The 13,848-nt window shown below is 35.8% G+C and overlaps 1 pseudogene; it reads left to right on the top strand.

The window, feature by feature from the left end:
- Window positions 1-12,573, top strand: part of LOC114264244 (callose synthase 3-like) — a 36,341-nt pseudogene extending 23,768 nt beyond the window's left edge.
- Window positions 12,574-13,848: the final 1,275 nt, after the last annotated feature.

Genomic DNA, 13,848 nt, shown 5'->3' on the forward strand with positions numbered 1-13,848 from the left:
AAAAATAAAACTAACTAAGATTTTAAATAGAAAAGTGATGTTATTTTTATTTTATTTTATTTAGTAGCTTCATAATATAAATATTTCTGAAATTTGTAAGTTATTGACACAAAACAAAATTAAAATGAAACTAACTAAGATTTTAAAAAGAAAGGTGAAGCCTTTTTTTTCTATTTATTTAGTAGCTTCAGAATATAGAAATTGCTAAAATTTATAAGTTATTAACACAAAACAAAATTGAGAAATAAAAAGGTAATCTCTTGATTTTGATTTTGATTTTTAATTAACTAGCTTTAAAATACAAAATTGTTAAAATTATTAGTAGTAGACACAAAATAAAGTTAAAATTTGTATAATAAGATATGATAAATGCTTATTTTTAACTACACAAAATTTAAATTTTAAAAAATTAAAGGTGGCATTTAACTCTTATCTAATTTTTAACTTGCTACACCTCACTTCTTATTTTTGACTTTCCTTTTACAAATTTTAAAAAATTATAGGTGGCATTTCACTGTTATCAATTTTTTAAATTACTACCCCCTTCTGTTATTCTATTATTAGAGCTATATTAGATTTTATTTTATTTTTATGTTTACCTTATTTTGTTTTTGAATTTTAAATTTCATTTTGATTTTTTTTTTCAATCTTCATTTGATGTTTACTAAATTTCTCTCTACCTCATTTTTCACATGTAGCATTGTTTATTATCTTTTGTTGCTTGCCTGTGCATAGCATGAGCTTTATACTAGTAATAATTAATATCACTGAGTAAATCTTGATGTGGGAGCCAAATAAATGGACTACGTAATCGGTAAAAAGGGCACATCCAAGTCATTTTGATAGGCCAAATTCAGCTAAGGCCCATTGGACTCAAACAATTCATTGTCGAATAAATCCAAATAGACTGAAGTGTGCCGAGTACAAGAATCCAGAGCTAATGCGTTGGGGCCGAGTATATAAGGGAAGTCGATATGACAATCCATTTTAAATGGGCTCAAATTGTCCCTTTCCAGAGGCATAGTAGGGAGATAGGCTGGCAACGATCAAAAGTTACAAGAGAAAATATATATGGGAACGTCTCTAAAATTTTAAAATTATCACTATTATATTCTTTCAGATTTACTCTATTTGTTTTTCAGCAATTAAGGGAAAGGATAATGTAAAATGTAAAATAAAAATAGGCAAGATAGCCTAGAATCCAAACTTGCAGTAGTCTTTATCAAAAGGTTGTTAGTATTCAATTAAGATAGTGAAATGAAAATAATTATTGTACTGTAATATTCATCAGAATAATAAAATTTTGGTATTTTTTAACCGCACATGAATACAGTAGTTTATTACGAAGAATATAACTTTTAGACTGAAAAAAATTATCAGAACAAAAAGTATCAAACAGTAACAAATAAATTATAACAACAATATACGTCAACTAGACTTTTGAAATTGTTCCATGGTGAAATAGTATATATAAGATTCGTAATTTTGCTACCTTCGAGTCGACTTTCTAATTCTGCCCTTGAATATACTATAGGGCTATTTTTATCTGGAGTCTTAAATTTTAACAATAATACAATAGATAACAACCAACCCAGTAGAGTTGCTATAATAATTAATATCAATGAGTTAATCTTGACAATGCTAACAATTAAATGTTGAGGACATGTAATGTATTAGTGCTCATTTATCCATCAGGTAATGTTGAACGAACAAGAAAAATATAGAAGAAAAAAAAAATTAAAAGGCAAGTTTTTATCTTATCTTCTAAAGCGAAAGATCTATTATAGTGGTCTAAAATTTTAAAATTATCACTGTTATATTTGTTACCCAAAAGGCAACCTAAGAGGGGGATGAATTAGATTTCTACAAATTAAAACTAGCAATTACCCAATAAAAATTATCAACTAATACAACAATTAGAACAACATGTATAACATATAATTATCACAATAATATCAGATAAATATAGCAGTACAAGCAAATTAAAGAAATGAGGGAAGATAATTCAAACAAGATTTATAGTGGTTCGGTTACAACCAAGCTTACGTCCACTCTTCAAGCTTCACTTGAGATTTTCCACTATGCTTCTAGCTTCACAGGGGTGCTAGCAACCTCATGTACATGAAGCAATCCTCTACAAATTTTCTAGCTTCGCAGGGGCTTTTTTGTTAATTTTTTTTTTTTAAAAAAAAATGTGAGGCTGGGGGTTTGGTTGTATGAGTGCAAGTAGCAGTAATAGAAATATTTTGTACTGTCTGAACCTCTCTCGATGCATGGAATCTTTCTGTATCTCAAACTTCATATTTTTAATGAAATTTACACTTTGCTGATCAAAAAATAAAAAACCTCATACACATGGAGCAATCCTATATAGATTTTCTAGCTTTACAGGAGAGCTAGTAACCTCTTACAAGATTTGATAAGTGTTTTTGCTTTCAAAGAAAGAAACAAAGAATAACCTCTCACAGGTAGATACAAAAATCAAACTCTCAAATTTTTCTTTAAAACCTCTCAAAGGCAAATAGGCATAAGGCTTAGGCTTAGTATATGTTTTCTGAAGAAAATGAATTAAACAAGAATGTAGAATACTTCAAATAACTCTAAGGATGAGTTTGAGACTAATAACAGAATCAAAGAAATTTTCTTGGCTCAAGTCTCTCTAATTTTTCTGGTAACCTCTCACAGGCAAATAGGCTTAAGGCTTAGGCCTCAAAGAAATTTTCTTGGCTCAAGTCTCTCTAATTTTTCTGGTAACCTCTCAAAGGCAAATAGGCATAAGGCTTAGCCTTAGTATATGTTTTCTGAAGAAAATGAATTAAACAAGAATGTAGAATACTTCAAATAACTCTAAGGATGAGTTTGAGACTAATAACAGAATCAAAGAAATTTTCTTGGCTCAAGTCTCTCTAATTTTTCTGGTAACCTCTCACAGGCAAATAGGCTTAAGGCTAAAAGCTCAATGTATAATTTACTAAAGAAGGATGATAAACTCAAATGAAGAACACTTCAGGAACTCAGTGTATAGAGAGCATGTGATTGATGAATGATGTGAAAATGTTTGGCTCGTTGTATTAATTTCTTTTATGTATCTCTCTTTATATATTCTTCACTTCACAGAACTTTGTATGTATAGCAGAGCTAAGTGCTATATTCTATCTAACAAGCCCATCTTCTTCTTCCTGTTGAGGAGATGAGATGGTGATGGGTTGAGATGATCTATAATTCATTGCTCAAAAGTTGTCTAAGCCCATGTGCGATTTGCCCGCTGAATGATGGGTGAATAATTCAGAATGAATTCTTTTCTGCTCCCAGCATCTGACAAAATCAGTGAACTTTGCACAAGGCGGTCGTCCACTCGAATTTCCACTGTAAACATTTGTTCTTGATGGTCGTCCGCCGAAACGTTTGCCTGGTTTTCTGGTCAAGTCCCGATCGTGAAAGATAACTACCGCGGTTGTCAAGCATACTGCTGATCTAACAGCCAAAGCAAAGCTAGACTGAACTAGAGCAAAATGGGCAGATTTTTCACTGACTGGTCGACCGCCCAGGGTTGGCTCCAACCTCTTGCTTTTCTTCTCTTTGTTGCTGTGTTCTGATTGGTTCTTGCTTGCTTGAGTTGTAATTTGGGCCTCTAATAAACATAAATAAGATGAATAGAGGATGAATTATGATGTTAAATTTATTAAAAGCTTTCAAACAACTTAGCACTTTGAAATAAATGAAAATATAATCAGAACAAAATTATCAAAGTCCATGTTATTCATGCTATGACTAACAATATTATTTTGATTATAAATTTTATATATTGTATGAATAGAATGTTCATTAATGAATTTATGTTCTTTCAAATTTACTTTATTTGTTTTTCAGCAATTAAGGGAAAGAATAACGTAAAATGTAAAATAAAAATAGGCAAGATAGCCTAGAATCTAAATTTGCGGTAGTCTCTATCAAAAGGTTAGCATTCAATTAAGATGGTGAAATGAAAATAATTATTGTACTATAATATTCGTCAAAATATAAAATTTTAGTATTTTTTAAGTGCTCATGAATATTATAGTTTATTACGAATAATATAACTTTTAGAGTGAAAAAAAAATTATCAGAACAAAAAGTATCAAATAGTAACAAATAAATTATAAGAACTATATACGTCAATTAGACTTTCGAAATTGTTCCATAGTAAAATAATATATAAGATTTGTAATTTTGCCGCCTCCGAGTCAACTTTTTCGTTCCACTTCTGAGTTTATTGTAGAGTTATTTTTTATATCCAGAGTCTTAAATTTTAACAACAATACAATAGATAACAACCCACCCAGTAGAGTTGCTATAATAATTAATTTCAATGAGTTAATCTTGACAATGCTAACAATTAAATGTTGAGGACACGTGACGTATTAGTAATCATTTATCCATCAAGTAATGTTGAACGAACAAGATAAATATAGAAGGAGCAAAAAAATTAAAAAGGAAAGTTTTGATCTTATCATCTAAAGCGAAAGATCTATTATAGTGGTCTAAAATTTTAACAGTATCACTATTATATTATTTTGATCATAAATTTTATATATTGTATAAATGGAATTTTAATTAATGAATTTATGTTCTTTCAAATTTACTCTATTTGTTTTTTAGCAATTAAGGGAAATAATAATTTAAAATATAAAAAAAAAATAGGCAAGATAGCCTAGAATCTGAATTTGAAGTAGTCTTTATCAAAAGGTTGTTAGCATTCAATTAAGATGGTGAAATGAAAATAATTGTTGTACTATAATATTCCTCAGAATAACAAAATTTTGGTATTTTTTAACCGCACATGAATACTATAATTTATTATGAATAATATAACTTTTAGACTTAAAAAAAAAAATTATCAGAACAAAAGTAGTAAGAAATAAATTATAAAAACTATATACGTCAACTAGATTTTTGAAATTGTTCCATAGTAAAATAATATATAAAAAAAATTCTATGAATAATATATAAGATTCGTAATTTTGCTACCTTTGAGTCTACCTTTTGGTTCTGCCCCTGACTATACGGTAGAGTAATTTTTTTATATCCAGAGTATTAAATTTTTACAATAATACAATAGATAACAACCAGCCTAGTAGAGTTGCTGAAAAACCTAAGTGATTCGTGATTAGATCAAGATTAATTGTACCAATTTCCAAACGATTAAAACTGACAATCTAAATCATCTAGCACATACGAAAGTGATTTAGATTGTCGCTTCAAAATTAATAAATCGACACAAACGATTTTTACGTGAAAAAGCCACAATTGGAGCACCTCTAATTGTAATTAAAAAACCATGGGCGAAACGTCACTAATCAATCCATTAAGAAAGAAAGAAAGAAAGAATACAAATACACCAAAACAAATTACCCAAACACAACCAATTTGTCTTCACCAATATGTATCTCTTTCACCACCGCCTTCGTATTGGAATTGATTAGCTTGATGTTGAATCCACAACATCCATGTTGAATTAATGACTGCGCAGAGCTTCGAACTTCTTCGAATATTCTACGCTTGAATCTCCGGATTCCATTGAAGAAGAATACTCTTGAAGTCGAATAATCAAACAATTCTTTGATGTATGCTTGTCAAACCATGAATATAATACTCAATCAAACATCAAAGAAAACTAGCAAAATAGCCCCAGAAGAAAACCCTAGAACCTTCAAAGAATATCTGGAAGCTGTGCCCTAGAATTGGAGCAAACTACAGCTTTATAGCAGTTAGAATCGCGATCTCCACTTGAGCGCAGGAATGGATGCTCGAGTGGTGACATTAATACGCGTGTTCCAAACTAGGGTTCACGTTCGAGTGTAGGAACTTACACTCGAGCGTAAAATCACACCTCACAGTATTTTTGCAGACGAACCAAATTACTGAGAAGGTGGAAACTTCGCTCGAGCACAACTTTCTCCGCTTGAGCGGGAAGACCAAAAATAAAGGAAAAATTTAAACCCAATTAAGCTAAGCTTGTTCACGGAATTGGCAACAAATAGGGACCTAACAATCTCCTATTTTGTCAATTCTCAGACAAAACTTTTCTCACAATTTTTCCTAACAAACACACGCACTAGACACTCTAACTAACACAATCAAAAGCTCCGACCTAACAAAAACAAAAACGGCAGAACCCCATAAGCCGATGTGATGGAGAAACATTTAGAAACAGTTTGAACAATCCACCTACGGAAAATACCATACAAACCAAAACTGTGGAACCAAATAAGATAAACAAAATAAATAGATAGAAGTAATCAATAATTGCCAACAAAATATCTAAAGATATCTATTTCAAGGCATCCCAATAACCATTCCCAAAACTGTCTAAGTGTGTGTAGCAACAGCAAATGTAGCATATTTGTCTAGCAGTCTAAAACAAGAACATATCAAAAAACAAAAAAACTCCCAACTCCCACACCCACCATCATTAATTACTCCCCCTTTTTGTCCGGGAGACAAGGCAAACAAAACAGAAGAAAACACTAGAAGAAACTGTGTAGATAAAAAAATACACTGTCCAAAACACTATCCAAGGAGAGACAAACATGCATCACTGATCCGGTAGCGGTGGAAGCTGCTGCATCTGAAACAAGGACACAAGCTGAACAAGATGTTGGGAAGACTGAGCAACGGACTCCTAAATACCGCCAGAAGATGCCTCCAAGGCAGTAAGTTGGGTGTCTATGGAGATCTCGAGATTGGTGAGCCGAGCATAAAAATGTCCATCCGACTCTCCAACTGATCAAAATGGGAAACCATCGCATACTCAAACTGACATAGCTGGCCTCGAATAGACCGAGCCAAAGAAGGTTGCTCCCCCTCACCGGCAGTAGCAGCGTCATACTCCGTTTCCTTTGCCAAAGAATTATCACCTGTACCAGAACCACCCACCCCAAAAGGACCCCTTGTAGATAAGACTGACTCTGGGAAACAGTTTTTTTGGTGAAAGGGCAGACAAGAAAGGCAAACTCATCATTCTCAAAAGTAGGAACCTCAAATTTGGTGAAAAGACGGTTAAGAAGGCAACCATAAGGGAGACCTAAGGATTTGAGCTCAAACGCGGCTACCATTTTTTGAATAATGAGGGTGGCAAGATTGATAGAGAGATGGTGGTCTATGCAGAAGAGAACAAAACCTTGTTCTTGATTGATTTTCGAACAATGAGTGGTGACAACAATATTGGCACAAACAATTAAGTTGAGCAAATAGAAACGGGGAAGGAATTCATGTTGCTTAATCATGGCCCCCTTCACCTAAGTTCGGGGTAAGCCACACAATGTAGTGGCCACCTCGTTGAAGTCACAGGTGGGTCGGACAGGGAAGGGATAGTGACACGGAAAGACCTGGCCTATGCCTAAGAGCTCACGGATAAGATCGGGGGTAATGGTGATGGACTTAGACCTAACCCAAGACTTGAAATAAGGGCCTATATTATCAATACCTTTGATGTTACAATAAAATTCCTGGACCCAGTCAAGGTTTTGACAACTGGAGAAAGATAGGACCAAGTCACCCCCCAATGTATCAAACAAAGGGCGAATTGGTATGGACTCAAAAGTATTTGGTTGGACATTCCGCTCTAAGTGGATAGTCCTAGAGATGTATGATTCCCTAAATGACTTGGCTTTTTCGGCAAAGGGAAACCGGTTGGAGTTATAAGTAGGACAGTTGGCCGTAGACTTACGGCGTTTAGAAGCAGACATGGCTGAGGCGAGATGGACGACTGGAGGGAGAGAAGAGCATAACATTGAACAGGGAGACCAAGAGGGAATCATGAAAGGTGAGAGTGCACGAAAAGCCCTAGAAGAGAGATTGCACAATTTGGGAAAAATAGACTGAAAGGTCAAGAGTTGGGTTTTTAAAGCAAAGTAGTTTGCTCGAGCAAGCGTTTTGATGCTCGAGCGTGAGAACTTACAAGCTTGGCTACGCTTATGCCAAGACTTATGCACTCGAGCGTGAAAAACACCCTCCCAGAAGTATGGTGCCTCTGCAAAAATGCTGGATGAGTGAAATCTTCGCTCGAACGCTAGAGTTGACACTCGAGTGGGAAAGAAAAAAAAACAACAAAGGCAAAATACACCATTATGAGTAGTTAAAACCAACTTATACTATCAAGTGGGACCTGAAACAAACAGAGGTGAGCACAATAGCAAGCATGTGACACTAAAATGAGATAATCCACAAACCATGAAACCCGCAAACTCGCAATAGTGACAACATGATTCATAGTATCATGAGCAAATCAGGTAAACATCGATCAATAAGCATAAGCTACATGGGAATACACAACTCAAAAACAAACACGAGAGCTCACATAATGAATGTCTGTGTGTGTGCAATCCTTGTGGGCCACAGAGTTAGAGTTAATCCTCGTAGTGATCGGGTGGCTAGACCTCCGGCAAGAGTTACAACACATCACTGAGAAAAGTCAAACCACTAGAAATCAAGGGGTATTTGTTGAGTAAAAGCGGAGGCCCCCCCTCAATCAACGAGTCCCTTTTTTTATTTATTCTTATTTTTTTCATTTGATTTTTGACTTTTCTTGCTTGTGGGCACTCACTAGTGGCATGCATGCTCAAGAGTATGGAGACCAAACCAGAGAAGCATGAAATTAATAAGGATGGCCTGGTTGGTGCCTCTGAGGTAGCCTTTTCCTAATGCCCGGACTTTAATGAATTAAGGAAAGAATTGTGAAAGTGAAAGATGATGATAGATGGTTAAGAGACTAAACATCACCCATGATATGCCAGTATAGGTCAATTCCTCTGAAAATGTATAAGAGACACTGTTAGAGGTCCATAGAGAACTTTGATCACTTGTGTGGAAACCCCTGCAACAGTTTATCTCTCAAGGATGCATACAGAATGAGATCATAAAGTCAATGAGCATGAGCATTAAGAATGAGCTATGAACAATAAAGAATGAAATCTTGCAAGTAGCATTAGAGGTGTTCATATGAGTCTAAATACAGAGATGAGAGGAATCAATGACAATGAGATTATAGTATCTATGTACACATAAAGCCAATCACTCTCATCCACTCAAGGAATAGGTCACACCCTAGTGACTGAGCACTACACCCAAGGTCTTTCTAGGGAACTCAAACCTAAGAAGATCAAGAGGTTTGTAAAAATATCAGCCTTTTGATGCTCAGTGGGTACATGTTCAAGAGCTACAAGGCCCTCTTCAACTAACTCTCAAATGAAATGATAACGAATGTCAATGTGTTTGGTGCGAGAGTGTTGAACTGGACTTTTAGAAATGTTAACGGCACTTGTATTATCATAGAAAATGGTGAGAATGTCCTGGTCTATACCATAATCATGAAGCATTTGCTTCATCCACAACATTTGCGCACAACAACTCCTTGCAGTAATGTACTTAGCCTCGGCGATAGAAAGAGAAATTGGCATTTTGTTTTTTTGCTATGCCAAGCAACCAAATTATTCCCAAGGTAAAAACACCCTCCAGATGTGCTCTCACGATCATCAGCACACCCTGCCCAGTTGGTATAAAAAAAACCAGTAATTTCAGTGGTAGTGTTGGTCATGAACCAAATCCCATACCCCAATGTCCCATTAACATACTTAATGATGCGTTTGACCGCAAGCAGATGAGACTCTTTAGGACAGGCTTGGTAACGGGCACAAACACCTACACTAAATGCAATGTCTGGTCGACTGGTTGTGAGGTACAAAAGACTTTCTATCATACTCCTATAAAGGGTAGGATCAACATCAGTACCATATGAATCTTTGGAAAGGTGAAGACTGGTGCTCATGGGAGTACGTGCATGTTTGGCCAACTCTAGACCGAAATTGCACACAAGATTTTTGGCATACTTGGTCTGAGAGACAAACATACCTTAAGGAGATTGTTTAATTTGAAGACCCAAGAAGTAAGATAACTCCCCCATCATGCTCATTTCAAACTCATGTGTCATGCAATCCGAGAAATATTTCACAAGAGAATCAGAGGGGGATCCAAACACAATATCATCAACATAAATCTGAGCAACAAGTATATGAGACTTAGTATGTTTCACAAATAAGGTTTTGTCCACACTACCCCTTTGAAAGTCATTATCAAGAAGAAAGGTAGTACATCTATCATACTAAGCTCGAGGGGCTTGTTTCAACCCATACAATGACTTGTCTAACTTGTAGCCATCGTGTGGACATTTTGGGTCCTCAAACCCTTTTGGTTGCTCAACATAAGCCTCTTTTTTCAAGTACCCATTCAGAAAGGCACTTTTCACATCTATTTGAAAAAATTTGAACCCAAGAAAGCATTCAACACCAAGTAAAATCCAATTAGATTCGAGACGTGCAATTGGGGCATACGTCTCATCATAGTCAACACCCTCTACTTGCGTATATCCTTCAGCAACCAACCTAGCTTTATTTCTCACCACTGTACCATTCTCATCAGATTTATTTTGAATATCCACTTGGTGCCTATCACATTCATGTCTCTAGGTCTGGGAACAAGAGTCCAAACTTTGTTACGTTCAAATTGACCTAATTCATAATGCATTGAATTAGCCCAACTATCATCTATTAAGGCCTCTTTTACATTTTTAGGTTCAATTAACGAAACATAACACATGTGAGTTATCTCTTCCTGAACTTGTTTTCAGGTTTTCATTCGGTATGAAACACTGCCAATAACCTATTGAACCGGATGGTTCAGTTTTATCCTCGCTGATGGTTTTAACTCTGGACCGGTAGTAACGAGAGCGTCAGAGGTGATGTCTCTTTGTGCACTCTTTGGACTTGGACTTACCATTGAAGTTGGTGTTGGCTCACCTTTTTGAGCTTGGTGTAGTGCTACTCCTTGACTTTGTGGTTTAGTATCCAAGATTGGAGACTCACCATTTTCTTCCTCACGTATCACCGGAGTGGGAGAACCTGTGTCATCTATAACCACTTTGATTGATTCCATTAGAGATAAAGTACACAGGTTATCGACACGAAAAGCTTTACTAGTGGTTGAATACCTTAGAAAAATACCTTCATCACTTCAGGAATCAAATTTGCCCAAAGGCTCTCTATCATTGAAAATGTAACATTTACTCCCAAAAGTTTTGAAGTATTTTACATTAGGTTTCAACCCTTTCCACAATTCATATGGAGTTCGTAAAGTGCCAGGCCTTAAATGCACACAATTCACAACATAAACAACGGTATTTAAGGCTTCAGCCCAGAACTTTGGAGGAACTTTCTTGCTAAGGAGCATGACCCTAGCCATCTCTTGAACAACCCTGTTCTTCCTCTCAACAACTCCATTTTGCTATAAAGTAATTGGTGCAGAAAACTCATGCTTAATTCCATACATGTCACAAAAATCCGAAAACAAACTATTTTCAAACTCACGACCATGATTAGTTTCGATTCTTATGATATGCCCAATAGAAACACACTATTCATTTTGGATTTTAAGGACTAAGGCCTGGAAAGCGTCAAACGTATCAGATTTTTTTCTTAAAAAATTAACCCATGAAAAGTGAGTATAATCATCAACAGTTAAAAAAAATATATCTTTTACCTCTAATGCTTTCAGTGTGAGTGAGACCCATAAGATCCATATGAACCAGTTCAAGAGGATGTTTCGTTGTGAAGCTGTTCACCTTTTTATGAGGGGCACAGGTTTGCTTCCCATGTTGACATGGTCCACACACATGGTTCACATTCTTACCTATTTTGGCTACTCCTCTCACAAGCTCTTTGTTGGCTATCTTGGTTAGGTCTTTGAAATTCATGTGACCTAATCTTTGATGCCACAAGTCAAGGTTACTTATGACGGCCAAGTGGCATGTGAGATCATTAGTGGTAACAATCCCATAACAATTATCAGATGTGCGAACCCTATGCATGACAGTATTTCCCTTCTTATCTAAAATTTCACATTTATTTTTTGAAAATAATACTTCATGATGGGAATCACACATTTGACTAGTACTCAAAAGATAAGCTTTAAGGCCATCAACAAGTAAGGCATTTTCAAGCTTGGGAAGACCGGCCACACTTATAGAGCCCTTATCAATGACTATAGAAGTGCCACCATCTCCAAAGGTAACAATTCCTCCTTCCTATTTTTCAAGAGACGTGAGGTAGGATTTGTCACCAGACATGTGACGAGAGCACCCACTATCAAGATACCACATGTGTGAGTCACGTGCTTTCAGTGCAGTGTGAACAACAGAACAAGTTAAGTCACTCTTTCTCACCTATATCTTTTTGGTCTTAACAGAGGTAGGACTGGAAGTCTGGGTAAACATCTTAGCGTTGTGAACACCCTCATGAATCTTGGTGTTCTGCTTAGACATGTAAGGTTGTCTCTTAACCCATGAAGTATTATAATTTCAACGTTTTTGAGACACTTTACCAAACAACTCATAACAATAAGGACGAATATGGCCATACCTATCACAATGATGACAAACAAAAATAGGTTTTACCTCACTTTTGTTGATCTTACCCCCTTTAGGTTGAAGAAGAGAGGGATCACCCTATTGAACGTTCAGCTTTTCCTTTGTTTGAGTCTTGATGTTATGTAATGTAGAGGTCTATCCCTTTTGAACTGTTGCATTACCATAGCTTAGCCCACTTTTGTCATAACTCATCTGTTGAGACCCGAGGATGTCTTCCAGTGTCTTTCACCCTTTGTTCCACATATCAATTGTGGCTCTAGCATCTTGGAGTTCTTCCTCTTTCTGACAGACCATCTCTTCCAATGCAGCTTGTGACATCTTAAGAATTTCAATCTTCTCTTCATATGTGGCATAGATTTTCAAAAGTTCATTCATTTTGGTTTCACAAGATAGAAGTTTTCCACAAAGGTCCTGCATGTCATTGGAGATCTTGATGACATCCCTTTTTGTTGCTGCAATCTCTCCTTTTAGCTTGACATTCTCACTTTCACATGCTTTGAGCTTAAGAGTGAGTTTGTCATTGGTCTTAGACTGATTTAGAGATTCATTGTAAAGCTTTTCATAAGCTTGTTGTAGGTCATCACAATCAATCTCATCATTTTCTTTCGAGGTTTTATCATCTTCTTTTTGATTCTTTTTCTCCTTGACTTCATCCAGTCGAGCAACTAAGGCATGAAAATTGGTGGATGGTTGGGTAGATGACTCTCATCTTTCATGGATTTGACTAAGAATATCCTAAGCATCTTTGGCCTTTGTGCAATGAACAATCCACTGTTGTTCTTCTTCAGAAAGCGCTTCACGGATGGTAGTCAGAACTCTATGATTGTTCGGATTGTCAGCACTTTTAACCTCCTCTTCAATTACTTGCCAACCTTCAGGGTCATGAGCTCTAAGAAACATACTCATTCAAATCTTCCAAAATAGGTAATTACTCCCATCAAAGGTAGGAGCACAGTGCAGATTCTGAGCACGAGCAAACTCAACTGGCTTTAGAAGAGGTTGAGTGATGGTAGACCAGAATGCCATGTTGGTACTATCTCCGTCTTCACTGGACTTGGTTTCTTTGGGTTCTTGCTCTGACCCGCTTTCATCATCCCAAGTCACTGTATAGACTTTCTTCTGATTCTTTTTCGATGGACATTCAAGAGCAATATGACCAAACCTTTGACATTTGTAACACTTGACACCTTGGCCATTTACAGTCTTTTTTTTCAGTTTTTGGAGTAACTTTTGGTGGAAAATTTTTTGGGTTTTTGATTACCCTTATCTTTTAAACTAGGGTCCTCGAAATTAGGCTTCTTTTTCTTTAATTTTTTTTTTGAACTGTTTGGTACATACAACCATCATTTCGGACTCCAGATCAAACTCAATCTCAGGAGTCTTAGCAGTCT

This window comes from Camellia sinensis, chromosome 10 (genome assembly GCF_055761805.1).
Source record: "Camellia sinensis isolate YWXY chromosome 10, ASM5576180v1, whole genome shotgun sequence".
Classification (NCBI taxonomy): domain Eukaryota; kingdom Viridiplantae; phylum Streptophyta; class Magnoliopsida; order Ericales; family Theaceae; genus Camellia; species Camellia sinensis.